The 27750-nt window shown below is 45.8% G+C and overlaps 1 long non-coding RNA gene across 7 annotated transcripts in view; it reads right to left on the bottom strand.

Annotated features, from left to right (window-relative positions):
• LOC144806596 (uncharacterized) overlaps positions 1 to 27750 on the bottom strand; it is a 394727-nt gene that overhangs the window by 278950 nt on the left and 88027 nt on the right. For all 7 annotated transcript variants that reach the window (XR_013605842.1, XR_013605841.1, XR_013605844.1 and 4 more), the window contains exon 5: positions 9306 to 9476. This is a non-coding gene — a long non-coding RNA (uncharacterized LOC144806596). The remainder of the gene's footprint in view (positions 1 to 9305; positions 9477 to 27750) is intronic.

The raw sequence follows: 27750 nt of genomic DNA, 5'->3' as shown, positions 1-27750 counted from the left end.
ATTTTACAGAGGTATTTAACTAAGGGTCGCCAAACAGCGGTGAAGCGGGTGTCTCGTGGTTGCAGTCGCGCTGTAAAAAGTTCCATAGTTATTACATACCACAAACGCACGAACCAAGCGGCAATTGAGGTAGTTTTCCGATATAGTGCTATAAGTTGTTTAGCCGCCCTAAGCAAGTGAAGTGCTATAGTCCAATCGCTGCAAGTGAGTGCTTTTAGGTTATCAGGTTTAAGGCCCAAAAGGATCGTGGCTGTGGACTCAGGCAGGGGGAAGCCCAGTACCTCCTTAATATGACTAAGGACTTCCTTCCAGAGCAGGGTCAGGAGCAGACAATCCCATCAAATGTGAATGAACTCTCCAGATGCATTCGAACACCTCCAGTACAAGGGGGACGTTGCAGGGAACATTTTGTGCAGTCGAGCGGGCGTGTAATACCATTGTGGCATAACTTTGTATGCATTTTCCCTCTGTGAGATGCTAGGATAGACCCTAGGAATGTCTCGCATTGAAATATCTTTATCACAATTTTTGGGGCACTCTAAAAAGTGTTTTCACTCTCTAACTTGAAGCTTCCTAAGAATAATACTGATGCGCAGTTCCTGGTTTCTCCTAGATCATTTAGCTTTCTCACTAAAACAAGCACAATATTGATTTGAGAGAGGTGGTTATTGTAGTCATACGCACTGGGGTTAGTTTAGAAAAGACCAATATAGAACTTCCTTTATCTTTAGAAATAATACTTGCAAAAGTTTATGTTCAATTATTTCAGATAATTTACTGATACAGATATCAGATAAAGATCCCCTAATTACTTATACCTTGTGGTATCAAAAATCAGCTAGAATTAACAGACTTCTCTTCTAGATAAATCCAGGTTTGAGAAGGTATTAAATGTTTTAATCAACTTTCTGTTATTTTAACACATTTTCACAGTGCACAGAGTATTTTTCCTACATAGATCACAACATTTCATGCAATGGTCTGTGCTTGAACGTACAATGAAGGGGTACAAATTTATTTCTATCACAATCAAGAAACCCTTGGGTCTCTGAGGATTACTGTTGCAAATGAAGACCTAGCTAAGATGAAATATCCCTTTAAAAGGGTGATTTCCCTCACCCACCATAGTTGGCATGCTTCCTTATTGGGAATCTCCTTGCACCGTGATACAACACCCTCACTGACAGGGAGGAGTTCAGGCATGTTTTGTTATAGAGAAAGGTATACTAAATACCACAATAATGAGCTCAGTGTAGTGGGGGCAGCTGAGTGAAAGTTAAAACTTGCTAAAGGGTATGTGGTTTCCATTATTTGTACGCCCATGGGCCAGGATTAAAAACAGGGCACTGTGAGAGAAATATATATGCACTGTTAGAGTCAATAAGAGGTCAACATGTTTCAGTCTATTAACCTTCCAAAGAGGTGTTTGCGGCATTCTTCAGGACTTAATCAAAAGTTCTGCTGCTCAATGTACTCAACCAATAACAAGCATTGTCATAGCCAATAGGTCTCGCCTTTGGGACCTTATAAGTGTTTAGCCATGAAGATCCAGTAACAATGTGAAATAATTTCTATTAAAAAAAAAGAAGACTATAAACTAACTAAGCTAGACGTGACTTTATAACTGGGTAATCAAATGTTTCTGGAGGTTTAGTATATATAAACAACTCCTTTTTTCTATGGTGTGTCATATAAAATCGATGCTCTAAATTTTGGTAAGAGTACGCAATGTCAAAAATTCAATCCTGCTTTTATATCAATTTACTTTTGAAAGCTTGAAGTGAAAGACAATTCTAAGTAGCATTTGCTTACGAGTAGGTATTAATCACTATTTCCGGATGACAACGTAATTAGCATGTTTTGTATAAGATGTGTTAAACGTATGGGTAGGGAAAATGGCTATTTTGGCCAAAGGCTCCCTATATGCATGCTGGTTTTAATTTGTAAACAGAATCACAATTTTTTATGTGGTACACTGTAATGTTAGATGAATCTCTTTTACCCTTCTTATAAGCAAGGGATGACAATGAACCGTTTTTTCGTCCCTGGTTTTAAATGGATTCAGGTTGGAACAGACAAGGCGTTGGTTGACTTTACCTCAGAAAATGGTTGTTTCCCGCATGCTGCTTTCATGCGACTTAAATCCCTTCAGTCGAAGAGGCGGCTGCATGCCTGCAGATATGGCCAGAACAGTACTTGGCTGTTTCGGTTCTCCAGTGGGGCTAGAATAGAAGCTGTTAAGGGCAGGGGCTTAGCTACTTTTGGTACAGCAGGTGCAGTGGCACCAGGTCCCAGATGTCCTAAAGGCCCACTGAACCCTGATAACTGCTGTTTGTCACAGTTCAAACAGAGGCCTGAGGGGCCCACAGAACAATGATTATTGCTGCTTTCCACAGTCCAAATAAACAGCAGAGGTCACATTTCCTTTCTTGCCTTGGGGCCCAAGGCACACTGGCTAGGCCACTGGTTAAGGATGCAGTGGGGAAGAAATGGAGAGACAGGTGGATTATCTAAACAGCTCGACGATGACTTCATGCCTGGGTATTAAAGTATTCATTACAATTAAAGACTTAAGCAGGAATAGATATCATAATATAGGAAGGCCTATGTACAAATGCAGCTCGATTAGCGGCTGCCTTTAACTTCGGACTTATCACCTCTCTTAATTTACAGTTTTATATTAGATGCAGACATAAATCGTGACCTATGAATATGTTTATCTATCTTTAGGTTCAAATGACCCATCTTTTCCATATGCAAGTATCAGACAGGTCGGAAACGCCTAATGGCTTTAAACTTGATAAAGCCACATTGATCACTGGGCTTGAAATACAAATGGCAGCATTAGGCACGCAGAGGTGTATTCTACGTAATCTCATTATGTTCAGGGTACGGGAGAGAATTTAGGGCATAAAGAACTTTGACAAAAACATTTCTGCCACCATAGAAATTCAATCTTCCTTGTCCTACCCTAGTATACAAGTAGTACCACATTCTTTGTATACCTGAATTAAATAGGCACACAAAATAGTACCGTATTTAAAGGCCCAGTTCAGAATTACATGGAAGGTGCACTGTCCCAGACTACACAACGGTGCAGTCTCTAGTGGGTGCTATCGTCCCACACAGGGGGAGCACACCAGATTATGCTGGAAAAAACATGTGGTGGCCCAACGTAGGCGCAGTTGTAAACCACCAGTCTGCTTACTTAGTAAAGCGTCTGGCAGCTATTAAGTGAGGTGGCACGTTTCCCCTGCAGGTGGTTGGGGTCTGTCACCATCCTGTCAGGTGGGGGGTATACAATCAGTGCGCCTCCTGACTGCTTGTTTGCCATTTTGCCTGTGTCAATAATACAGTGCAGTCCTTGGAGGAGTTGTCAATTTGTATTCATGAAAGACACTTGTGTTTCTCGGATGTGTAATCCCCAGATGATGCCTGAACTGTTCCCCAATGGGCTATTTGTACATCGTATTGAATTGTATGTTCTTATGAGGACTGTTAATAATAATAAAAAAGATTTAGTGAGTGTTTATTGCCCTCTATGTCACTCTACTGCTAAGCACCTAATACAGCTTGTACAGTGCTTACTGTCATCTGCTCACTTACATTATGATTATTATGCTTAATATAAATAGTGCACAATTTAGGTGTTTGTGTCTGCCTACAACGTGGACCTGATACAAATAGCAGTACCTACAAGGTGGATGTTACAATTCAACAAGAGTTTAGGATACGCCAGCACAGATGACTTTGCATCAACATTACGGGGCATCAGTCTTGATGGCAAGCCAACTTAAAACTTATCAGTATTGTATACATTATTATCAGAGACTATCCCTGCCTCTTGGATACAACTTTATAACAGAATTTTATTAATTTGTGTACAGTTGTGTGTATACAATAAAACAACCTCCCCACCATAAGTGATCTGTCTATTCATCTTTTTGGGATCTGGAGTAGCATGCTACTCGCCGAAAAGCACTTCAACACTTCATCAGGGGTAGCAAGCGTTATATAAATGCAAAACCTTCCCTCTTCTATCTCCCCACAATCTTTTTTAACCCAACTAATAGACCAACATGTCCAGCTCTCATATACATTTTATATTTCCCTATACTAATTCACCACGAATCATTTTTGGATCCTAGAGTAGTGTGCTACTTGCCGAAAAAGCGCTTCAAAGTTCGTATGGGGTAGTAAGTGTTATGTAAATCTAAATACATTACAATTACTGTTTACATCGGGCTGCACTAACACGAGGATAGAAGGAGAGTGGGGATTAGAGTTTATCTGCCCAGAACAAAGCATACTACAGAAAGTGTGTGAACAGTCTATATGTTGTGCACCTGGCAGAGAAAAACACAGCAGAGGTGGGAAGAAGGTAGGTAATCTGATGGTCAGACCTATGTGGAAAGAGGCTATCACTTTGGGCAGAAAAGAGGGCTTACACGGAGGACTACTTTGTTTGGATGGACAGCAAGAAAGGGAGGTCTGGAAGATAAGCCTGAAGCTCACTCATCCTGCAAGCAGAGGTGATGGCAAGCAAAAAAGCAGTCTTCAAAGGAGGCGAAGAGGACAATTATGTAGGCGCTCAAAGGGAGCACACATAAGATAAGTGAGGTCAACTCCCACTAGGGCATTACGAAAGGAGAAGGAGGAAAGAGATGAGTAATGCACTTCAGAAATCTGTTAACAATAGGATCGATGGCCATGCTCAAGAACTCAGGGTACCAGACTTGGGACTGATCGCGTTTGATCTTCTTCAGCAATCTTGGCAGAAGTGGTACAGGAGGCCGCAACTCCACTCGCAATGAAAAGGGTCGCCGAGCGAGAGCCGCTTTGGAAACTCTAACACGCAGAACTGCTGACATTGAGCATTCTCCTCGGTGGCGAATAGATCTAACCAAGGCTCTCCCCACTACTGAAAGAGACCTAGCACGACCTTCGAGTGAAGATGCCATTTGTGATCCATCATGCACTGGCGGCTGAGTTTGTTCGTCCTGGCGTTCAGTGAACCTGTTAAGTGTTGAACCACCAGAGATATGCCCTGATGTTCCAGCCATGTCCAAAGGCGAAGAGCCTCTTGACATATGGTCCACGACCCCACCCTGCCCTGTTTGTTGCAATACCACATGGCGGTGGTGTTGTCCGTGAACACCTGCACCACTCTTCCTTTGACAGAAAGAAGGAATGCCTTCAGTGCAAGATGAATCGCCCGGAGCTCCAGAAGGTTGATGTGGTGCCTGGACTTCGCCGGAGACCAGAGGTCTTTGATCTCCACCATTCCCATATGGCCGCCCCAACCCAGGAGTGACGCATCCATCACTACTGTGAACTCAGGTTGGGGGAGGATAGAGCCAAAACTGTGCTGTGTCCAGAACCGCTCCGATGAAAAGGAGCTTATCGGTTGGAATCAGGTGTGACTTCAGCACGTTAACTGAGAACCCCAGCAAATGCAGGAAGTCCGTCGTAGTCTGGAGGTGGGAGCCTTCAACAGCCAGTCGTCGAGATAGGAGAAGACTGGAACCCCTGATCTGCGCAGATGAGCTGCGACCACCGCCATCACTTTCGTGAACACCCGGGGGGTGGGCTGGTAAGGTCAAAGGGGAGCGTGATAAACTGAAAATGCGTGTGGCCTACCGTGAACCGTAGGTAATGCCGGTGGGCAGGCAAGACGGGGATGTGAAAGTAAGTGTCCTGCAAGTCCAACGCTACCATCAAATCTCCAGGGTCGAAGGCAGACAAGACCTGAGCCAAGGTTAACATCTTGAACTTCTTCTTTAGGAGGAAGCGGTTGATGTCCCTGAGGACTAAGCTAGGATGCAGGCCTTTGTCCTTCTTGGGTACCAAGAAGTAGTGGGAGTAGTAACCCCGACCTACTTCTGGCACAGGGACGCGTTTGACAAAGAGATCCACAACTTCCTGGAAGAGAAGGGCCAAATGATCCTCCGACATGGGATGAAATCACCACAAACTGCATGACCCTTACGCACTCTGCTGCTTGCGGAACTCCGCGTAGACCGCCAGAGTTTTTTTGTCACTTTGCGGAGTTTCTCACTGAGGAACTCCGCATAGGCTTAATCTTATCATGAAAAAATAGATATCAGTCATATGTTAAGAAACAAGGGTGAGTAGAAACCTTTTGGGTGGAGTAAAATTTAAGACATTATTATTGTGATTTTTTGGGCAATTAGTCGATTTTTGCAAGCACTAACACTTCTCTGTGTAAAGTAAAGACCTTGAGAGTTTTGTAACTTTCAGATATTCAAATTGTGGATTCTGTTGCAATTAAAAATATTTCCAGGCCAGAAATTTCTTTGGAGGTTGCATGCGGGCAGCCTAAGTTATCCTGCAAATTTCTTGATGAATTCTATTGCAACTACAATATGTGCTCTCTCATGTAAAGTCAGGTTGTTAGAAACTTTTCTGCAACTCAAGATACGCCTTACTTTTCACCTGGTGTGGATGCACTTCTCATGTTTAGTGATATCTCCTTCCTGAGTACAACGTTTCTGGCTTTCCCCTCCTGTATATGGCTTTAGTCCAGTGTGAATTCTCTCATGTGAAATGACATTGTATTCAAGACTAAACCTTATCTGACATTCAGAACACACATAAGGCATTTTTCCCCCGTGTGAGTTCGCTCATGTCAAGTGAGAAGTAATTTGTACCCAAAACATTGCTTGCATTTCGAGCACTCATAAGGTTTTTCCCCAGAGTGAAATCGCTCATAAAGCATAACACTGTCTTTCAGATTCAACCTTTTATGGCATAAGGATTTTCTCTAGTGTGGAGTTTCTCATCGTGAAATAGCGTTTTTTACTGCAGCTTTTCTGGCATTCAGAGCACTCATAAGGTTTTTCATCAGTATGGAGTCGCTTATGGTTAGTGAGGCTGCGCCTATCACATTGGAATTTCGGGCATTCACAACATTGGTAATGTTTTTTCCCTGTGTGCGTCTGCTCATGTACTGTGAGATTGCATTTAAAATTGATGCTTTTCTGGCATTTGGAGCACTGAATCATTTTTGATGGTGAGTTTTCTTATGGTGCATGTAACCATCTCTACCTCTGAATCTTTTCTGACATTTAGAGCACTGATAATGTTTTTCCCCCAGAGTGGATTTTCACATGTGCAGTGAGACTAGATTTTTGGCTGAAACATTTTTGGCATTCGGAGCACTGATAAGGTTTTTCCCCAGTGTGGGTTCTTATATGCTGAATGAGACGTCTTTTTTCACTGAAACATATCTGGCATTCAGAGCACCTATAAGGTTTTTCCCCAGTGTGGGTTCTTATATGGTGAGTGAGATTGCGTTTGTCAGTGAAACATTTGTCGCATTCAATGCACTGATAAGGGTTTTCCCCAGTGTGGGTCCTAGTATGTTTAGTGAGTTTTCTTTTGTCACAGAAACATTTCTGGCATTCAGAGCACTGATAAGGTTTTTCCCCAGTGTGGGTTCTTATATGCTGAGTGAGATTGCGTTTGTCACTGAAACATTTGTCGCATTCAATGCACTGATAAGGTTTTTCCCCAGTGTGGGTCCTAGTATGTTTAGTGAGTCTTCCTTTGCCACAGAAACATTTCTGGCATTCAGAGCACTGATAAGGTTTTTCACCAGTGTGGGTTCTTATATGCTGAGTGAGACTGGGGTTGTCTCTGAAACATTTGTCGCATTCAATGCAGTGATAAGGTTTTTCCCCAGTGTGGGTTCTTATATGCTGAGTGAGATGGCATTTTGCAATGTAAGATTTCTGGCATTCAGAGCACTGATAAGGTTTTTCCCCAGTGTGGGTTCTTGTATGCTGTTTGAGGCTGTTTTTGTAAATGAAGCATTTCTGGCATTCAGAGCACTGATAAGGTTTTTCCCCAGTGTGGAATCTCAAATGTGCAGTTAGAAATGATTTCAGTTTGAAATGTTTTGGGCATTCAGAGCACTGATAAGGGTTTTCCCCAGAGTGGGTTAATGCATGTTGATATAGACTCCGTTTAATACTAAACCTTTTCTGGCATTCAGAGCACTAATAAGGTTTTTCCCCAGTGTGGATTCTCATATGCTCAGTGAGATAAGATTTACTGCTGAAATTGTTTTGGCACTCTGAGCACTGAGAGAGGTTTTTCCCAGTGTGCATTCTCTCAAATTCAGTGGGATGAGATTGATGGCTGAATCTTTTTTTGGCACAGGTAACTTATTTCCCCAACTTGGGTTATTTTGCTTTGATTGAGGTGGGTTTGAACACTGAATTTGTTCTCACAGCACGTGTTTTTATAAGGTGTATTACTAGCGTTACATTTAGTTTTCTCTTGCTTATATGCCACGGTACGAGTGAACCCGATTTTAGAGTCTGGCTTGTTTAGATAATGTTCAGTATTTATCTCTAAAAGAAATTGTGTGTAATCTTCTTAACACTTTAATTGAGCAAAATATGTCTAGAAGCAGCCCTGTAACACCTGTCGAAATGTTTCTAGCAGATAATAGTCTTTTGGTTATAGCCTCTCCGGCAGCAACTTATTTTGTGACTGAAGTTTTTCTCAAAACTATTCTTATAGTGCAGTGATAAGGTGTTAGTCTGATATTTAATGATTAAACTGAGAAGTACCTTTTTAAACTGACCTAATGGCAGTAAGTGAGAACATTAGAACATGCACAGTACTATTGTGGCTCACCAGTCGCAGAACATCAGTTAATTTTACCCTTTCTATGTTTGGTGTAAGGTGTAGTTCTGAAGACGAGGATTTATTTACATTAGCTATAGCGCAACGACGCTCATTTAATCAGTTTTTACATATCACTCCTGCACAACAGATAATGTTGAGGCGATTTACATAGAATTACAAAACAGTACACATTAAAAAAGAAACAATCTGAGATAGTCATGAAAACAATAAAGTGGTGGATTTTTAAGGTTTTCGCCAGAGCAGAGTGGGTCGAGGTGTTATATCCCGAGGCAGATAGTCTCAAACTTGTGTAACTGGTTAAAAATGGCTGTTGAACAGAGGCGATTTTCCAATCTTTTGGTTGTTAACGTGTCAGCTTCGGAGTCTTCTTTCAGAGTCTTTTCTTTGATGGTTTACAGAAGAAACCTTTTGTTATATCTTTCTTTTATGCAGTGTGTGCTTCCTCTCTGAAATTACATGATGCTTTAGATGAACGTTATTCTGTCATGCTGAGGCAATTTGTCTTTCTGATAATATTTCAGATGAGGATGCTGTGATTGGTCTTTCTGGGATTATTTCTGATGCTGTGTGCACAGATATGGCTTTGCTCAGTGTTTATGAAATGCTAAATTAGGGACTTCACTTACAGATATAGTACTTTCCTCAGCTCCCACTTCCTCGCCACAGCTAGATTCTGGAAATTGTTTAAACTTAGAATGCTGGATGTCCTTCAGTTTTTCAAAATAATCCTTCTTATGGCACTAACATTCAGTTGCCTGGTGCTAAATCTTGCTTTCTTCGTCCGTAATTTCAATCACCTATAGTATTAAAATTAAATAGTTAATGCATAATACATGTAAATTTCCACAAAAATAATTTACAAGCAGAGTGTAGAATGGTAGCCTGAGAGTACTTGGATGTAGGAGTGACGATTTGTAGAATTTCCAACATTTTATTAAGCTCACAAAGGAAACATGTACCCTATGGACTTGTAACATAGAACCCCAAAGGCAGATATTAAAGTCATATGGACTGGCACCAAACAGATATTTAAAAAAGAATACTATTAATTTATTTTTAATGTAGATTTTTGAGATGGGAATTTCCCTCCCACGGAAAACAGGTGTTTTCCCCTGCCCTGAGTTACCACCTACTTGTATCTGGTACCGTGACTTTTGAGTTCTGGCCTCTGCCGCACGCAAATCTATAGTGTGTTGCAAGGACTATGCCTAGACCTATCCCTCAACTATGGTCCAGAGTATGAATCAAGGGCAATGAAATTAAGGCATACTTTCATGTGTCAGATAGTTACTAACTGGTACTATACGCCGGAGCGCGTGAATCGCTTTGACCCTCGATGTAGCGATCTGTTGTTGAAGGGAGTGTGGGGAGAAAGGAACATTGGAACACATCCTCTGGAGTTGCACCCACATACAGCCATACTGGTCCCAAGTACTGGATGAACTAGATCTTCACTTAGAAACTCGGCTCTCTCGTTTTCCCTCCTATATCCTCCTGGGCCTGCCTAACCCATTGATGAATCCACTTAAATCCCGAAGGGGACGACTAATAGTGATTGGCATAGGGGAGGCCTTGCAGAACATCTTGATCCCCTGGCGCACCGCCCAAATCCCTACACTCTCCGGCTGGCTTCAACGGCTTTGGATGATACTGGGTATGGAGAAATTCACGCTCACACTGGCTGGTAGGGGGTCGGAGTTCCCTGAGTTGTGGTGACCCTTCTTGACCCTCCTGGTGTCCGAATTTCGAGAGTTGACATGCCCCAGATATCTTCGACTACGGCGTCTCCCAGACACGCAGACTCCTAGTGACAGTTCCATGAAAATTCATACAAGACGACGCTGATCAGGGCGTAGCCTTCCCCTTTATTCCTTCCAATTTTATGTTTTTCGGTGGACAAAGGGCGGGTGGGGCGGGTGGGGGGTTAGTTTGGAAAATTCTTTATTTGTTCTTCTCTTGTTGATTCTGTCGACTCGCTCCATGCTTCTTGCCTGTGGTAATGTTAAAAATTGCGACCTTGTGGTCTCCTTTGCATTCTGTCGTGGGAGCTGAGGGTCCTGTTTTTCTTCTGTCTAAAAATTAATAAAGATTTAAACCATAAATATTTGGGCGTGTTTATTACAAGGGAGCCACAGACAGGAACATACTCCAGAAATTAGACCGGCTTCGCTGGGATGCCCCACACTTGCAGGCGCTCCCGCTCTCCTTTCTGGGCCGAGTTGCCCTATTTAAAGTGAATACCCTCCAGGGTCTCCTGTACATCGTGCAAAAAACGTCCTTTAAGATCCCACCAGATATTTACTTTCAAAAGGTAGACTGAGAACTTTGGCTCCTGTTGTGGGATGGTTGCACTTCGTGCTTAGTAAGGTATAGAGGGGAGATTAAGGTGGACTGGCGGTCCGGAGCATTCTCAAGTATAACTGGGTCACGCAGCTGGTGGCAGTCAACAACTGGGTTTTTGCGGACCGCGAGGATCCTGCTTACCAGGTAGATCAATTGGCCATGGGCAAGACAGATTACCTCACCCCGGTGCTGTATTGAAGAAAGTACTCATACCCAAACAGTGGTAAGGGTGTGGAGAGAGGCTATCAAGTGTTTAGGCTGAGAAGGTAAGCTGACTGAAATTACTCCACTGTATGATGGTGATCTCTTAAGTGCAGTGGGAGGATTGCAGGGCTTCACAAAATGGGGATTGGTTAGCTTAGAGCGACCGGGCGATGTGTGGAGGGGACAGGCACTTGTGTCCTTCACGATCCTACAACAAAAGTATAAATTAGGTGACTAAAAACGGTTCTTACATTTGCAGGTGGGTCACGCTCTGCAAGGTCACATCTGGGAAGGGGGGAAGTTGCCTGATGCATCCCTACTGGAGGACCAGCTGCTAACTAATCCACTGACCGAAAAAGCAATCTCAACCATCTATAGGAAGTTGATCTACAATTCTCTGGATCCCTTGGGGATGTTTCAGGCAGCCATTCACCAACTTTTGTGTTTTTCAACAACAAGCTTCCAAAGCTGAAGTTTGTTTTTAAAAACCAATAACTAATCACTCTCACACCATTGGAACTTTCTCCCTGATTAATTTTCTCCCAGGAAGTGGGATTCATTTAAAAAGAAATTCTCACCACGACTGCCATGTATTCCCTGTTGGTCCTGAATAAGAGAAAAATACATTAGACAGCCTGATCTAGAGAGGAAGGGCTGTCCGATCTATTTACAGGCAGACCATCCGTTTGTTGGACGGGATACTCCACCACGCTTGTGAAGGAGTACCCTGCTCACCAAACTCTAAATCAAGACCTTTATCTTGTCTGTGCTATGCATGTATCTCTAGGTCTGCTTCATTATGTCCATCAGTCTTTGTATTAGTTACCTGTTATTGAGGCTTGTGTGTTTAGTACAGAGTAATCTTACGGTGTGTGTGTGGGTTTATTTGAACCCTGCGGTTTAATTTGCACTTGTTGTTTATGCGGTGTTATGTGGTGTTGTCACACCCTTGTAATTATAAAAAGTATGTGACAGGCGACCAGGAGCCTCTTGCCCGTGACTTCTGAGGAAGTAATGGTGCACAGTTAACAGCAGCAACATTTCAAAGTGTCAAGAGCCTGATTTAGAGTTCGCTGGCAGGGTTACTCAGACACAAACGTGACGGATATCTTGGCCACCGTATTACAAGCACCACTGAATATAATATATGGGAGCCTCATTTCTTTCTTTCGTACTTTCTATTCCCTTGTTTTTATTATCTTTATTTTACTCTTTTTTTTTCTTTCTTATTTCTTTGTCTGTTTCTCTCTATTCCTGGTTTATCTTTCATTCATTCCTTAATTTAAGAATGCTTAGCCTCCTAAAGTATTTTTTTCATTTGCATTTCTTCTTTCCTGTCATGGGGATGACTGCACAGATATCCTCAGAAGTAGGATCTTTTAAATTCTGCAAGAACCTATTTACTAATGGTCCTAATTGAAGGTGTCATTTAGAAGTTAAATATATGTTTCTTATGTGAGTTACGTGGGTATGTGTGAGAATGTGTGTCAGAGAGAGTGTGTGTGTGTCTGTGTCTGTCTATGTCTGAGTGTGTGTGAGTACTTGAGCGTGGGGAGTCGGCTCTCACTATACTATACCAAAAAGAGGTATAGTGTGCAGAGAGTCCTGTGGATCCCCAGAGATTTTACAGAGGTTAAAGCAGATAATAATAATGCTCTTTTGTGGTAGTGTGGGGGAGCAGTTAGACATATGTGAGGGTAGTTTTAAGCATTTGTTGTACACACAGGTGCAATAAATGACACACACTCATTGAATAAATCTGAGACCAATTTAAGAATGATACCTTGTTAGATTTATTTTGCGGAACCACAGAATTTCATCTTGAGTAAATACGTTTTGCAATAGAAATACTGTTCAATATAAAAAGTGGACAATTAGTGCAATTTTCAGACTTTGCAATGTTAACCTATGGGGTGAAGAAAACTTTCAACATACATACGGGGAGCATCTCCTTACAAGACCATTCTTCGGAAGTTAAGGTCAGTATTGTCACTTCAGAACCAACAGTGCACCACCAGCGGCACAGGGGCGCCCAAGTGCAAGTTCAAGGTTGGAAACCCAATATAAATTAAGGGGGACTAGGGCAATCGGACAGAGGCTGCTTGCAGATAAGTAACAGCGGCTTGAGGGAACTAGTTTGTAGTTCAGAGACTGGGGATGCCACCTAAAAACTAGATTTAAGGGCGTTACAAGGGAGTGACAGGTAATGTCCAATGGGCCCTTTGCCTGTGGTGTCTACACCCTCTAACATGCCCACCTTCTGTGAGAGGAGGACACAGTCCTATCCCTAACTGGATAAGTCCCATCATATTCAAGATGGTGGGCACTGAAAAGTGTACTTGACCTAGCCTCCAGCACCCGTGGGGAGGAGTTGGCAGAGGGGGGCACATCTCCTAGTCTATCTAAGGTTTCCGGCCTGTCCTGCCGCCAAAAAGGGGGTGAGGACAGGATGGAGGCCAGCTCCTTCGAACAGGAGAGGCTGGGGTCGCATTACAAAGGAGGCAAGACCTTTGAAGCTCCCCACCACGGATGGCTCTTCCTGTCCAAGGAAGACCTGAACACCTCCACCCAGGAAAGGCATTGTTCTCAGCTTCAGAGTGCGCAGGCACTCTCCCCTGAGGTCAGAACACACTCTGGTGGTAACAGGCTTGCTCAGGCCAGTCAATGACCACACTAAGGATTGGTAGGTTTCAGGGGACCCATCTAAGGGGCCCTCTGTGTGCAATTTTTATTAAAATCGACACTGGAATCAGCACAAGTTTATTGTGTTGAGATGCTTGGTGCCAAACATCACATATTTCAGTGAGGCAATCATGGAGCTGGCGAACTCATAATAAATATAATTTACAACAAGGGGTGGTGATGGACAGAGTCTCTGAATTAAGCAGAGTACTCTCACCCAGTCAAGAGATCAGGGCTAGATCCAACACCGTTTTTTAGCTCATTGCACCATCCCAGTTTCAGAACCTGGCTGTATGCAAATTAGTCTGTCCCTGGCCCAGTGCATCATGGGAACAGGGCAGACCAGACTACAAAAGCCAATTCTTACACAGGGAAGGAAACAAGCTTCCGGCGACCGGTTTCTGCCATTTCAGGCGTCTTCGGCCCGGCTTGCTTGAATCCTGATGGTGCAATGAGCAAGGGACTCACATCTGAGTATACCCTTCCACGCTTAGGGTGGACAAAATTATTTACAACAAGGGGTGGTGATGGACAGAGTCTCTGAATTAAGCAGAGTACTCTCACCCAGTCAAGAGATCAGGGCTAGATCCAACACCGTTTTTTAGCTCATTGCACCATCCCAGTTTCAGAACCTGGCTGTGTGCAAATTAGTCTGTCCCTGGCCCAGTGCATCATGGGAACAGGGCAGACCAGACTACAAAAGCCAATTCTTACACTGGGAAGGAAACAAGCTTCCGGGGACCGGTTTCTGCCATTTCAGGCGTCTTCGGCCCGGCTTGCTTGAATCCTGATGGTGCAATGAGCAAGGGACTCACATCTGAGTATACCCTTCCACGCTTAGGGTGGACAAAATTATTTACAACAAGGGGTGGTGATGGACAGAGTCTCTGAATTAAGCAGAGTACTCTCACCCAGTCAAGAGATCAGGGCTAGATCCAACACCGATTTTTAGCTCATTGCACCATCCCAGTTTCAGAACCTGGCTGTATGCAAATTAGTCTGTCCCTGGCCCAGTGCATCACGGGAACAGGGCAGACCAGACTACAAAAGCCAATTCTTACACTGGGAAGGAAACAAGCTTCCGGGGACCTGTTTCTGCCATTTCAGGCGTCTTCGGCCCGGCTTGCTTGAATCCTGATGGTGCAATGAGCCAGGGACTCACATCTGAGTATACCCTTCCACGCTTAGGGTGGACAAAATTATTTACAACAAGGGGTGGTGATGGACAGAGTCTTTGAATTAAGCAGAGTACTCTCACCCAGTCAAGAGATCAGGGCTAGATCCAACACCGTTTTTTAGCTCATTGCACCATCCCAGTTTCAGAACCTGGCTGTATGCAAATTAGTCTGTCCCTGGCCCAGTGCATCATGGGAACAGGGCAGACCAGACTACAAAAGCCAATTCTTACACTGGGTCCCCGGTAGCTTGTCTCCTTTCTGGTGAAGAATTGGCTTGGTAGTTTGGTCTACCCTGTTCCCATGATGCACTGGGCCAGGGACAGACTAATTTGCATATAGCCAGGTTCTGAGCTGGGATGGGGCAGTGAGATAAATAACGGTGATGGATCAAGCCCTGATCTTTGGACTGGGTAAGAGTGGTCTGCTTAATTCAGACACTCTGTTCATCACCACCCCCTTTTCTGAATCGTTTTTGGCCACTATAGGTGTGGCAGGGTATACTCAGACATGAGTCCCTTTCTCACTGCTCCATCAGGATTCAAGCAAGCCGGGCCGAAGAGGCTGAAATGCCAGAAACCGGTCCCCGGTAGCTTGTCTCCTTTCTGGTGAAGAATTGGCTTGGTAGTTTGGTCTGCCCTGTTCCCATGATGCACTGGGCCAGGGACAGACTAATTTGCATATAGCCAGGTTCTGAGCTGGGATGGGGCAGTGAGATAAATAACGGTGATGGATCAAGCCCTGATCTTTGGACTGGGTAAGAGTGGTCTGCTTAATTCAGACACTCTGTTCATCACCACCCCCTTTTCTGAATCGTTTTTGGCCACTATAGGTGTGGCAGGGTATACTCAGACATGAGTCCCTTTCTCACTGCTCCATCAGGATTCAAGCAAGCCGGGCCGAAGAGGCTGAAATGCCAGAAACCGGTCCCCGGTAGCTTGTCTCCTTTCTGGTGAAGAATTGGCTTGGTAGTTTGGTCTGCCCTGTTCCCATGATGCACTGGGCCAGGGACAGACTAATTTGCATATAGCCAGGTTCTGAGCTGGGATGGGGCAGTGAGATAAATAACGGTGATGGATCAAGCCCTGATCTTTGGACTGGGTAAGAGTGGTCTGCTTAATTCAGACACTCTGTTCATCACCACCCCCTTTTCTGAATCGTTTTTGGCCACTATAGGTGTGGCAGGGTATACTCAGACATGAGTCCCTTTCTCACTGCTCCATCAGGATTCAAGCAAGCCGGGCCGAAGAGGCTGAAATGCCAGAAACCGGTCCCCGGTAGCTTGTCTCCTTTCTGGTGAAGAATTGGCTTGGTAGTTTGGTCTGCCCTGTTCCCATGATGCACTGGGCCAGGGACAGACTAATTTGCATATAGCCAGGTTCTGAGCTGGGATGGGGCAGTGAGATAAATAACGGTGATGGATCAAGCCCTGATCTTTGGACTGGGTAAGAGTGGTCTGCTTAATTCAGACACTCTGTTCATCACCACCCCCTTTTCTGAATCGGCGAACTCATAATGACTAGTGTCCAGCCTAGGTACTTACTATGACTTCCCTGGTCACTTACAATATCCAGGAATCGACTAGGATATTGCAGGGGCATCAGGGGCATTTCATGCAGATATGCCCTCACAGGAGGGGGGATGTGGTGCAGCAGCCAGAGCTGCCGACTCAGGAACTGGGGATCAGGGTTCGAGTCTCTGCTTCAGCGCAACATCCTGTGATTCTGGCCAAATCACTTTATCACCCCGTGACCATAGACAGCGTCTGGAAACCATAACGGGTGATGAGTCGCACTATATACATCTGTGAACTTTAACTCACTGCCTGAGATATGGGTAGGACACCCCTCTAGCAGTGGTCATGGGTATGGCACACAGGTTGGCTCTTCAGTTTTGTCTGCACCAAGACACTCAGGATGCTGTGGCAGTGTGCATGTGCTAGGTGAGGGACCCCTTAGGGTGGCATAATTTGTGCTGCAGCCCTTAGGGACCCTCTTTAACCACAAGGCACTTAGTACCAGGGGTACCTTTTACTAGGAACTTATATGTGAGCTAAAGGGGTGCCAATGTGGAAATGACGGGAACAGTTCAGGGAATGAGATCTGGCACAGGAGGCCTGGTTGGAAGGGAATCTGTGCACTTCCAGTCGAACCCACAATATTTTCCAGGCAACAAGTGGGGGCTAACAATGGCCAAAAGAGGCACGTGTATTCTTGACACCCTCCCCCCACAAATGAAAGAGATGAGACTAACCTTCCTCTACAGAGTCTTCATCGTCCTCTTGGTGGACAATGTGAGTAATGCAGGGATACAGGGCCTTAAGTGGCTTACGTCTTTCCAAGAGGATCGCACTCAAGCTGTACGCTGTGCCCAATTCTCTACCTCTAAAGTCAAATTGACTTGTGGGGTTCCGCAGGGCTCCTCCCTGTCACCGCACCTTTTCAATCTGTATCTGTATCCTCTAATTCAAACCTTAGGCTAAAGAAAGGTATGCACTTTCAACTACGCTGACGATCGTTAGTCTGCAGCCTCCGTTAGTAACTTTCAAACTACCATGTGAGATATTGGTAGCTGGATGAACAGTAACCACCTGCATTTAAACTCAGACAACACTGAAATGATCCTTATTGGTGGGCCCTGGAACTCAAATTTTTGGCCGTCTGAGTTGGAAAACCCACCCCTACCATCTAGATCAACTAAAAGACTTGGCATCACAATCGCTGCGATCTGTCTATGAAATCCCAGATTGTGACGGTGGTCTCTAACTGCTTTTATCCGCTCCGGAAGATCAGGAAGATGAACATAAGTTACTTACCTGTAAACTGTGGTTCTCCAGTATTGGTATCATTTATAGATTCACATGCTTGAATCTCCGTCGCCGAAGTGGGATTCCCTCGGTACACAGAATAAATAGCAATATAGCGAAAGCATAGCTAAAAGAGCAATAGGAAGTATTGTAACATAGAAGTTAACAGGAAAAAACTTGTCACTTTAATAACTTGTCCAAGTCCTTAGATATGGTCCAAACTCCAGCCAATAAGGCGACAGCACCCTCTGGAACTTTCTCATCAGAGGCTCAGGCTCTCCGATTTTTGAGCACAAGTGTGGCATAAGAGCCAAGGAGAAGAGGGGAGCCTCTGAGGGGAGGTGGGTGGGTCACATGTGAATCTATGAAAGATACCAATACTGGACAACCACAGTTTTCAGGTAAGTAACTTATGTTCTTCTCCAGTATTGGGGTATCTTTCATAGATTCACATGCTTGAATCAGAGTAGATAGGAGTAATTCGAGAACTGTGCATAGTAAGCCATAAGTACATTGTAAACAGAGTACGAGAGAATACATATACGTATATTACAGTTTAGCAGTAAACATGGGCACATCTGCAAAAGCAGAAATATATACATATATACAATGTGTGCAGGAGGAGGTAAGTAACAGAGGCTCACCTTACTTAAAAAGATTACGTAGCACCGCTTGCCCCACAGTAGTGTCAGCATTGTTGGCAGCTTCCAGACAGTAGTGCTTGGTCGCAGCTCTGCAAATCTGATGAAGAGGCACACCAGCAAAGAGAGAAGTAGAAGAGGAGACTGCTCTAGTATGGAGCGCTTTAATCGTTGCAGGAAGTGTCTTGCCTGCTTGCTGATGGCAAAAGGAAATTGCTCTAGATATCCAACGTGCAATAGTCTGTTTAGCAACTGGAGGTCCTTTACGCATCCTGCCGTAGGCTATGAAGAGCTGATCAGTTTTACGAATACTGGTTGTTCTCTGCAAATAAAATGTCAAACATCTCAGAATGTAAAGTCTTTTCTGCTGGCAACTGTGGATTAGGGGAAAAGTCTTTAAGATGACAGGCTCATTCAGGTGGAAATCAGATGGAGCTTTAGGAATTAAGGCCGGATTAATGCGGAGCGCCACAGCGTCTTTGGTGAATTGAAGAAAAGGTGGTTTGATAGTAAAAGCTTGTATCTCGCTGACTCGAAGTAAGAGCTAAAAGCAGCGATGTCTTCAAGGAGATGAATTTAAGATCAGCCCTACGAATGGGCTCAAATGGGGACATCATGAGTTGTGCCAACACAATGTTCAGATGCCAAGGAGGAGGCGGGTGTCGAATTTTAGGGAACATCTGAAATAAGCCTTTGAAAAATTGTTGAATAATTCTTGAAGAATAAAAAGAATTGGAGCCATCCTGACGGAATTTGGAAATTGCAGCCAGAAAAACGTTCAGAGTAGAGTGAGAGAGTCTGGATTTTGTTAATTGTAAGAAAAAAGGCAGAAGCTGCTCTGGCGTAGAGTGAACAGGGTGAACATTTATTTATTTATTTATTTATCATTATTTGTAAAGCGCAACTGACACTCTACGGGTAACCTGGCGCTGTAATGCAGGCGACTAGCTTAGGGCCGAGAGACTGTGTCCCCTGCCAGGAAGAAGTTAGCAGGATGCCAAGGAGCATACTCGAGGGTAGAGCCAGGTTTTTAACTGTTTTCTACACTGTAGGACGTTGTCTATTTGTCTCGTATCAAATGGAAGAGTATTCCAAAGGCGGGACGCTGCCGCACTGAAGGCCCTACCTCCTGATTTGACTTTCCTAACTCTAGGCACCCTCACCAGATTAGCCGATGAGGAGCGCAGTGCTCATGGAGGGACATATCATGTCAGTTTCTCCTGCAGAGATTTGGGCCCGTGACCATGTGGAGCCTTAAATACTATATACATAGTGGAGAAGCGTGGCTCAGTGGTTAGAGGCGGCAGACCCGGAAGCTGAGATCAGCCGTGGACCAGGGTTCGATTCCCCGCCTCGGCGGGTCTCGGGCTCAAAAATTCCACGGACTCGACAATTCTCGCTCCGGTGCCTACTCGACTCACGGGGTCACACTCTGCGACTCTGGGCAATAGCTTGCTTAATCTCCACTACGGCCCCTCGCGGCGGAATGCCTGGCTTTCACCTTGTGAATACCCTGCCGGGGTATCTCACAGGGGAATACCAGGACGGGTTCCCTAAGCAAGCGCCTTGAGACCCCTGGGTGATTAGTGCGCTATATAAATGGAAACACATTTACATTTAAATCGTATCATCTGCGAGACTGGCAGCCAGTGTAAATCTGAGAGTGCCCGGGAGGTGGAGGAGCGGCGTGGTTGCACTAGTACCAGTTTGGCCACCATGGTCTGTACTCTCTGCAATCTCTCAATCAGATATTGCGGGGACTCTAGTTACAGGGCATTACAATAGTCCAGCTTACTGAGGATGGTGCTCCGGACTATCAGCGCTCTGTTCTGTTAAGAGAACATCGGAAGGATTTTCCGAAATGCTCTGATCAGAGTAAAACAACTTCCAGCTGTTTTGTTGACAGTTTTCTAATGTCAATTTGTTGTCAACCATGACTCCCAGATTATGTACCACGCTACTGGGAGCCAATGGAGTAGCAGGGGATGTTGGCCAAAACTCAAGCGGACGTTTAGGAAGGATTCTACCTACTGCACAGTGTAGAATCTCTGTCTTCTCAGAGTTAAACTGAAGAATTTGAATTTGAAGCTTCACACCAAAGCTAGAACCGTTTTCACTTGAGTTTGTAGGTTTTGATAGTGGAGGGTGCTCTATCGTTAGTGAGGACCTCCCTGCAGTCGGAGGAATAACCAAACTGGCAAGGCTCAGGCAAGGTTCAGGCGCCAGGCTGCCAATCGCAGAGAAGTTGGATCCAGATGGCAGATCCGGCCGTGGTTCATAGTAAAAAAGATTCGAAATTGGGCACAGCCAAATTGGATTGCACTCCGACAGGGAGGAGGAGCTCCATAAACCAGAACTGGCGAGACCATCTGGGGGCTATGAGAAGAATGCTACAGGGTTCTTTCTTCCTTTTTTAAAGTACTCTTTTGCGACTAGAGGAATTGGTGAAAAAGCGTAAGCATATATTTTTGACCAGTTCATCAAAAACGCATTCGCGCACGATTCTGAGTGGGGAAGCCAACTTGCATAGAATGGGCATTTGCGGTTCAGGTTGGTCGCAAATAAATCCATATTGGGGTGTCTGCAAAGCGGAGAGATGCTGTCCAGTGCCGGCTGATGGAAGTTCCCACTAGTGGTTTGACAAGACCGACCTGCTCAGGGAGTCCGCTAGAAGGTTGGACACCCCCGAAACATGAACTGCTGTTAAAGTGACCTTGTGTTGAATCGCCCAGTCCCAAATTTGCTGAGCTTGTAGGGATATCAAAGTGGATCACATAATGCATGCTTTTTGTGTTGTCCATTCGGATCAACACTTGAGCTCCTTGAATGAGGGTGCAAGAGGACTTCAGAGCCGGGAATATCACCAGTAACTCCAAAAGGTTTAAGTGCCAAGTTCATAGGTGGGTGTCCCATTTCCCCATGACTGTGAGGGCTTGAAGATGCGCTACCCACCATTCGAAGGAGGCATCTGTCGTGAGGATGAAACTTGGAGTGTCCACTACAAACGAACTGCTGAGATGTTTGGTATGCGAGTCCACCATAGCAATGCTCTTCGTAACTGAGTCGTGATGTTGATGACATCGTTTAAGGACCCTGAGACTTGTTGCAATTGGTTGTCGAGTTCCTCCAGTCGGGTCCCATTTTGAGGCGACAGTTGGGAATTAGGGGGATACAGGAAGACAGCATTCCCAGAAGCGATTTGAACTGTCGAACAGAAACATACTTTTATGTGCGCAGGAGAGTTGCCAGTTTGGAAATCCGCTGTTGTCTTTCGTTTGAGACAAAAGCCGTTGTTTGCTGTGTGTCTATGATGGCCCCCAAGAAGGTCCTCACTTGAGAGGGGGTGAACTGAGACTTCTCCAGAGTGATGGAAAGACACAGAGACAGGCATGACTGAGTGTGTCTAGTTGCGACTGCGAACGACTGCACCTTTATAAGGCAGTCGTCGAGTTAGCAAAATATTTGGACACCAGCTTGACCAAGATATGCTGCCACCGGCGCCAAGACTTTAGTGAACATTCGGGTGCAGAGCGAAGGCCAGATGGAAGAACTTGGAATTGGAAATCTCTGCCAGCCACTCTAAAGCGCAGGAATTTTCTGTGTCTGCGTAGAATAGGGACATGAAAATAGGCATCTTGAAGGTCCAGTGTTGGCTTGTAATCTCTTGAGACAGTAATTAAAGTACTTCTAGGAGAGACAACATCTGGAAAGTTTGCTTCTTGAGGAATCTTTGAGGGAACGAAGGTCCAGAATGGGGTGCCACTCCCCCGATTTTTCCTTGATTTGGAAGAATCTTGAATAGAAGCCTGCATCCCCTTTGAAGATTCAGAACACTATGATCGTTCCTTTCCTTAAGATGAGATTGATTTGGCATAAAAGGTCCTTCAGATGGGCAGGAGGAGGACCTCTGGGGGGAGAATTTGGTGTAGCCTCTGGACACCATGTCCAAAACCCATCGATCTGTAGTTATTGCGGAGCAATTGGAGAAGAAATGGGAGATCCGCCCTCCAACTTTGGTCGGTTTGATGGGAAGAGCGGTTGACAGTTGGCGCTGCTTTTTTGAGGAATCTCTACCTCAGCAGGAGGATTTCCCTCTGTGCTGCTTGTAAGAGGCAGCCTGCGGCTGTCTAAACCACTGATGTTGCAGGGAGGAGTAACACGGTTGGCCGTGATAGGGATGGTACTGCTGGTATTGGTTGTAACCTCCCCGAAAGGAAGAGGAGTAGCCACGACCCCTCGCACCCCCAAAGGGCTGCATTTTAAACTGTCCAGTAGACACTACACACTACACACAGACCCAAAAGGCCTGGAATTTAGACTTTGACATTCCAATGGAAGATCAAGACTGGCAGCGGTCCTGTGAACTAACATGCATGGTTTCTAGTAATGCCCATTGTTGACGGATACATTATAATTTTCTGCGCAGGACGTACTTAACGCCACAAGACCTTTATCGAATGGTCGGGTTTTGTCCATATATATGTCTGCGCTGCAACACTGTGGGGGCTGATTTCTTACATTAACAATGGCCCTGCGATGCAATACACTCCTTCTGGCAACTAGTTGGCGAAGAAATGGAGCATGCCACACAACTAAGTATTGAGCTGACACCCAAATGCTGTTTATTAAGCCTCTTTAGATGCCAGAGAGGCGCAAGTTAACCATGCCAGTCGCCTATGGTACTGGCATGGCGTAGAATTGCAATCACATGGCTACCCCAGCATGCTCCAACGATTGCGCTCTGGCATAGAGATGCGCCCGACTGGGCCCTAGCTGAGGAGAAACATATGCGCCTTAGCAGAAAGGATGACAAATTTGAGGATACACTAAACACTTGCTGTGCTCATACAGATAACTCCTAGGTTCGAGGCATGTGGGCTGCTGAATTCATATCTTTAGCATAGATCACCGCCTAGTGTTGGGTCCGGATGATTGCACATTGTTGTCCTGGAAGAGTCTTCGAAGTATCACGAGATAGGTGGCTCCTCCCCTGGACTACAGTGCGCATGGGCATCGACTCCATCCTCAGATTGTTTTTTTCCGCCATTGGGTTCGGATGCATGTTTGTTAACTCAAGTTCGGAATCAATAGTAAACTTTATTTTTGGCCAAAAGGCCTTTAGTTATCGTCGGTATTGTCTTGCGATCGGTGCCAGTTCTTGTTTCAGCTCGGTTTCCCAGCCGAACCTCCGAAACAGCCGTGTGGCTTTCGGCACTGAAGGCCCGGTCGACGCCAGAGGCCTTATCGACGAACCATCATGGAACGGAGCCCGTTCAAGAGATGTCCCGTTTGCAACTCCAAATATCCTCATATCGACGTCCACCCGGTGTGCAACAAGTGCCTGTCTCTGGATCACGATGAAGCCAGCTGTATGGCTTGTTCTCGTTTCCGCTCCAAGAAGACGATTCGACTTCGACGCGCAGCGCGCAAGGAGGCCCAGCAGACGGCACCTGACCCGGTGAACATTTTCGATACCGAAGAGGATGAGGGAGTCGAGCAGGAAGTTCGAGAGTCTGATCCTGCATCGGAGAACGACTCCAACTACGACGCAGATGTCGAGATGGTCGATATTGATAACGTCGTCGATGAGGTAGGAGACGACGATGTGGTCTTTGGGGCCGGAGAAGATAGCTTGGGCGAAGAGCAAGGCCCGATCGTTGTTACAGGGCCCGAGACCGAAACACTCAATAAGGCTCAGGTCGAGGGATCGCCACATGGCCTTACCCGAGATCGTACACTCAGTTCTACAGCCTCGCCTCAGGGCCTGGCTACGGACATTTCTAAAGAGCCACGGGTTGACCAACCGAAACCGAAAGAGAAAGCTTCGGTGTCTACTCAACCTCAAGCACTGGAGGCGAAATCGAAACCGAAAGTGCGTATTGCTTTGGTCGGCTCGAAGTCCTCCGAACTATCGGCACCGACGAAGCAGAAAAGTATTGTCGACCCGGTGAAGTCGCTGAAGGGTGTCGAGCCGAAGACTGCGACACAGAAAAAACTGGTCAAGAACGTCGACCCGAAAAAGTCGGTGCCCAAGGCCGTCGACACTGAAAAAGGACTCAGGGCTCGGAAGGTCGTAGATCCTACGCGTCGACCAGATAAGGCTACGAGCAGTACGAACCTCGAGCCCACGCCTGGCGGTGCCTCGAAGGTACCCGTCGAGTCGACACAGCCGTCTGCCTCCTTCTCCAAGCAGGTGTCGGAATCGCTGAAACGCATTAAGGAGAAGGCTTCTCCTGTCGGACCGAAGGACACTCCAACACCGAAGCCTCCCACTAAACCTCAAAAATCGTCGGCACCCATCCAGTTCACACTGCCGCCGAAAGTGGTACCTAAAGCCTTCGCCCCTAAACCGGCCGTCGAAGCGTCCAAGAGGGTGTCCACGGGGCCGAAGCCTACAACTGCGGACCTTGTCACAAAGCATCGACAGCCCCCGCTTGAAGAGCAGTCGAGGCAATTCATCGACGCAGACACGGGTAGACTTTCCATTTATAAGAGAAAGATCGCCCCTGAACAGCCTCGGGAGTCATATAAAATTCCATTGAAAAAGAAGAAGGATTCTACAACTTCACCTCTTCTTGTTGAGCCTCTTTCACCACATGGCCAAGACACTGCTCCTATCTCGCCAACTTACTCGGATGTGGAGACAGAAGAAGGTGACAATGAGGAGTACATTTATCCTATGGACACTGATCCTGAAGATCACAATGAACCCTGGGCGGACGCTGCTGACCCAGGAGATACCCACACTGCCCCAGACAGTCAAGCGTATGCTGTAAAAACCTCGCCTACTGAAGACTTGGCGGCGTTTAATGCGCTTATTGAAAGGGCTGCCAAAAATCATGATGTCCAGCTCCATGCTGACCCTGTTGAAGTTGATTTTTTGTTTGACACCTTCGCCACCTCGGAGAGAACTGTCAAGACTCTGCCAATGCTAAAGGGTGTCTTAAAACATGCTGGAGACATTTTTAAAGAAAACACCAGAGCTAGGGTGATTAACCCCAGGATTGAGAAGAAGTACAAGCCGGCACCTGGGGACCCTACTTATATCAAGGGACAGTTGCCGTTGGACTCTCTGGTTGTTTCAAATGCCCGGAAGAGGGCAAACTCGCAAACAACGGGTGATGCTCCTCCCCCTGATAAAGAATCTAAAGTGCTAGAAACATCAGGGAAAAGGGTAGCAGCTCAAGCGGCCAATATCTGGCGCATTTCCAACACGCAGGCACTTTTAGCAAGATATGACAGGGCTCATTACGATACACTTGAAACCCAGTTACAACACTTGCCAGACGAATATAAGGAGGCAGCAGAGATGCTCATACAGGAAGGCAAGCTTATCTCAAATGCATCTATCAAGTGTGCGCTGGACGCAGCAGACACCGCGGCCAGGGCAATTAACACAGGTGTAATGTTGCGCAGGCATGCCTGGCTGAGAATCTCCGGTTTTAAGCCTGAGATACAAACCACCATACTAAATCAGCCTGTAAACCCTGATCACTTATTTGGACCCGAGGTGGACACCACCTTGGAAAAAAACAAAAAGGACACTGAGACTGCAAAGTCTATGGGGGCTCTACAGTCCCAGCAGTTTCGGGGTGGTTCTTTTCGTCGCTCAAACAATAGAGGAGTTTCCAGAGGCCAGCTGTCACAGCAGACACAATACACTAAAGGAGGCGCGCAAACCACCTACAACAAACAAGGTAGAGGTGGCTATCGTGGAAACAGCACCAGGGGCAGAGGTCCCGGAAACAACAGCTCCCGATCCTCCGCCACTAACAAACAGTGACGCCTTGTCACTGCCCCCCGACCATGCCACACCAGTCGGGGGGAGACTGCAACAGTTCCTACCAGTCTGGACATCCATCACTACAGACAGGTGGGTGAGAAAGCGTATCCAGTACGGTTATTGTCTGGAGTTAACATCCACTCCACCCAACATCCCACCAAGGCACCGTCCTATGTCCACAGAGCATTTGCACTTATTGCAGCAGGAGGTGGTCGTCATGCTGCAAAAAGGAGCAATAGAGCTCGTGCCTGTGGAGGAAAGGGGTACAGGGGTGTACTCGCTGTACTTCTTAATTCCAAAAAAGGACGGGTCCATCAGACCCATACTGGACTTCAGGCCCTTAAACCAGTACATCCTATCGAAACACTTTCACATGCTCACATTGCAGCAGGTTCTACCGTTACTCAGTCAGGGGGATTTTCTAGCAACATTAGATCTGAAGGATGCATATTTCCATATTCCGCTACACCCGTCACACAGAAAATACCTCAGGTTCACCATTCAAAATCAACATTATCAATTCAAGGTCCTCCCTTTCGGAGTGACGACGGCACCCAGGGTGTTTACAAAGTGCCTAGCGACAGTGGCTGCACACCTACGGAGACAGAACGTTCACGTCTACCCTTATCTGGACGACTGGCTTATCCAAGCGAAGTCGGACAAGCAGTGTGCCGCCCACGTGTCCCACACCATTCAACTTCTTCACGATCTGGGGTTTTCACTGAATTATCCAAAGTCCCACCTTCAGCCCGCCCACGTACGGCAGTATCTGGGCGCGACAATAGATACTCTGGCAGCCAAGGCACAGCCAAATTCAGTGAGAATCAACAGCATTCAATTGCTGATACAAAAATTCAGACCACAACATTCGCTTCCGGCACGAGTGTTCATGCAGTTGATAGGCATGATAGCCTCCTGCATCTTCATAGTCCCGCACGCGAGACTACATATGCATCCGCTTCAGGAGTGCTTAGCACGTCAGTGGAACCAGGCTCACGGACAGTTGAAAGACCTAGTGTTGGTGACCGGTCGTGCATACAACTCTCTGCATTGGTGGAATCCACAAAACCTTTGCAAGGGCCGACCGTTCCAAGAGCCTGTGCCACAGATTATTCTGACAACGGACGCATCTCTCCAGGGATGGGGAGCTCATGTACTCCACTACACAGTGCAGGGACTATGGACAGCGCAGCAAAAGAAGATGCACATCAACCTTCTAGAACTGATGGCTATCTTCTTAGCAATGAAAGCGTTCAAAGTACATCTGTGCAACAAGGTTGTGTTGATCCGGACGGACAACATGACGGCCATGTACTACATACAGAAACAGGGAGGTACACACTCTCCACAGTTGTCTCATCTGGCTCAGAGCATGTGGAAGTGGGCTATTCAGAGAAACATCTTCCTCATGGCGGAACACCTCCCGGGCAAGGACAA

Source organism: Lissotriton helveticus, assembly GCF_964261635.1.
Source record: "Lissotriton helveticus chromosome 1_1 unlocalized genomic scaffold, aLisHel1.1 SUPER_1_unloc_9, whole genome shotgun sequence".
In the NCBI taxonomy this organism is placed as follows: Eukaryota; Metazoa; Chordata; class Amphibia; order Caudata; family Salamandridae; genus Lissotriton; species Lissotriton helveticus.
The sequence above is the reverse complement of the archived record's forward strand: the minus strand, read 5'-3'. Positions and strand labels throughout refer to the sequence as shown.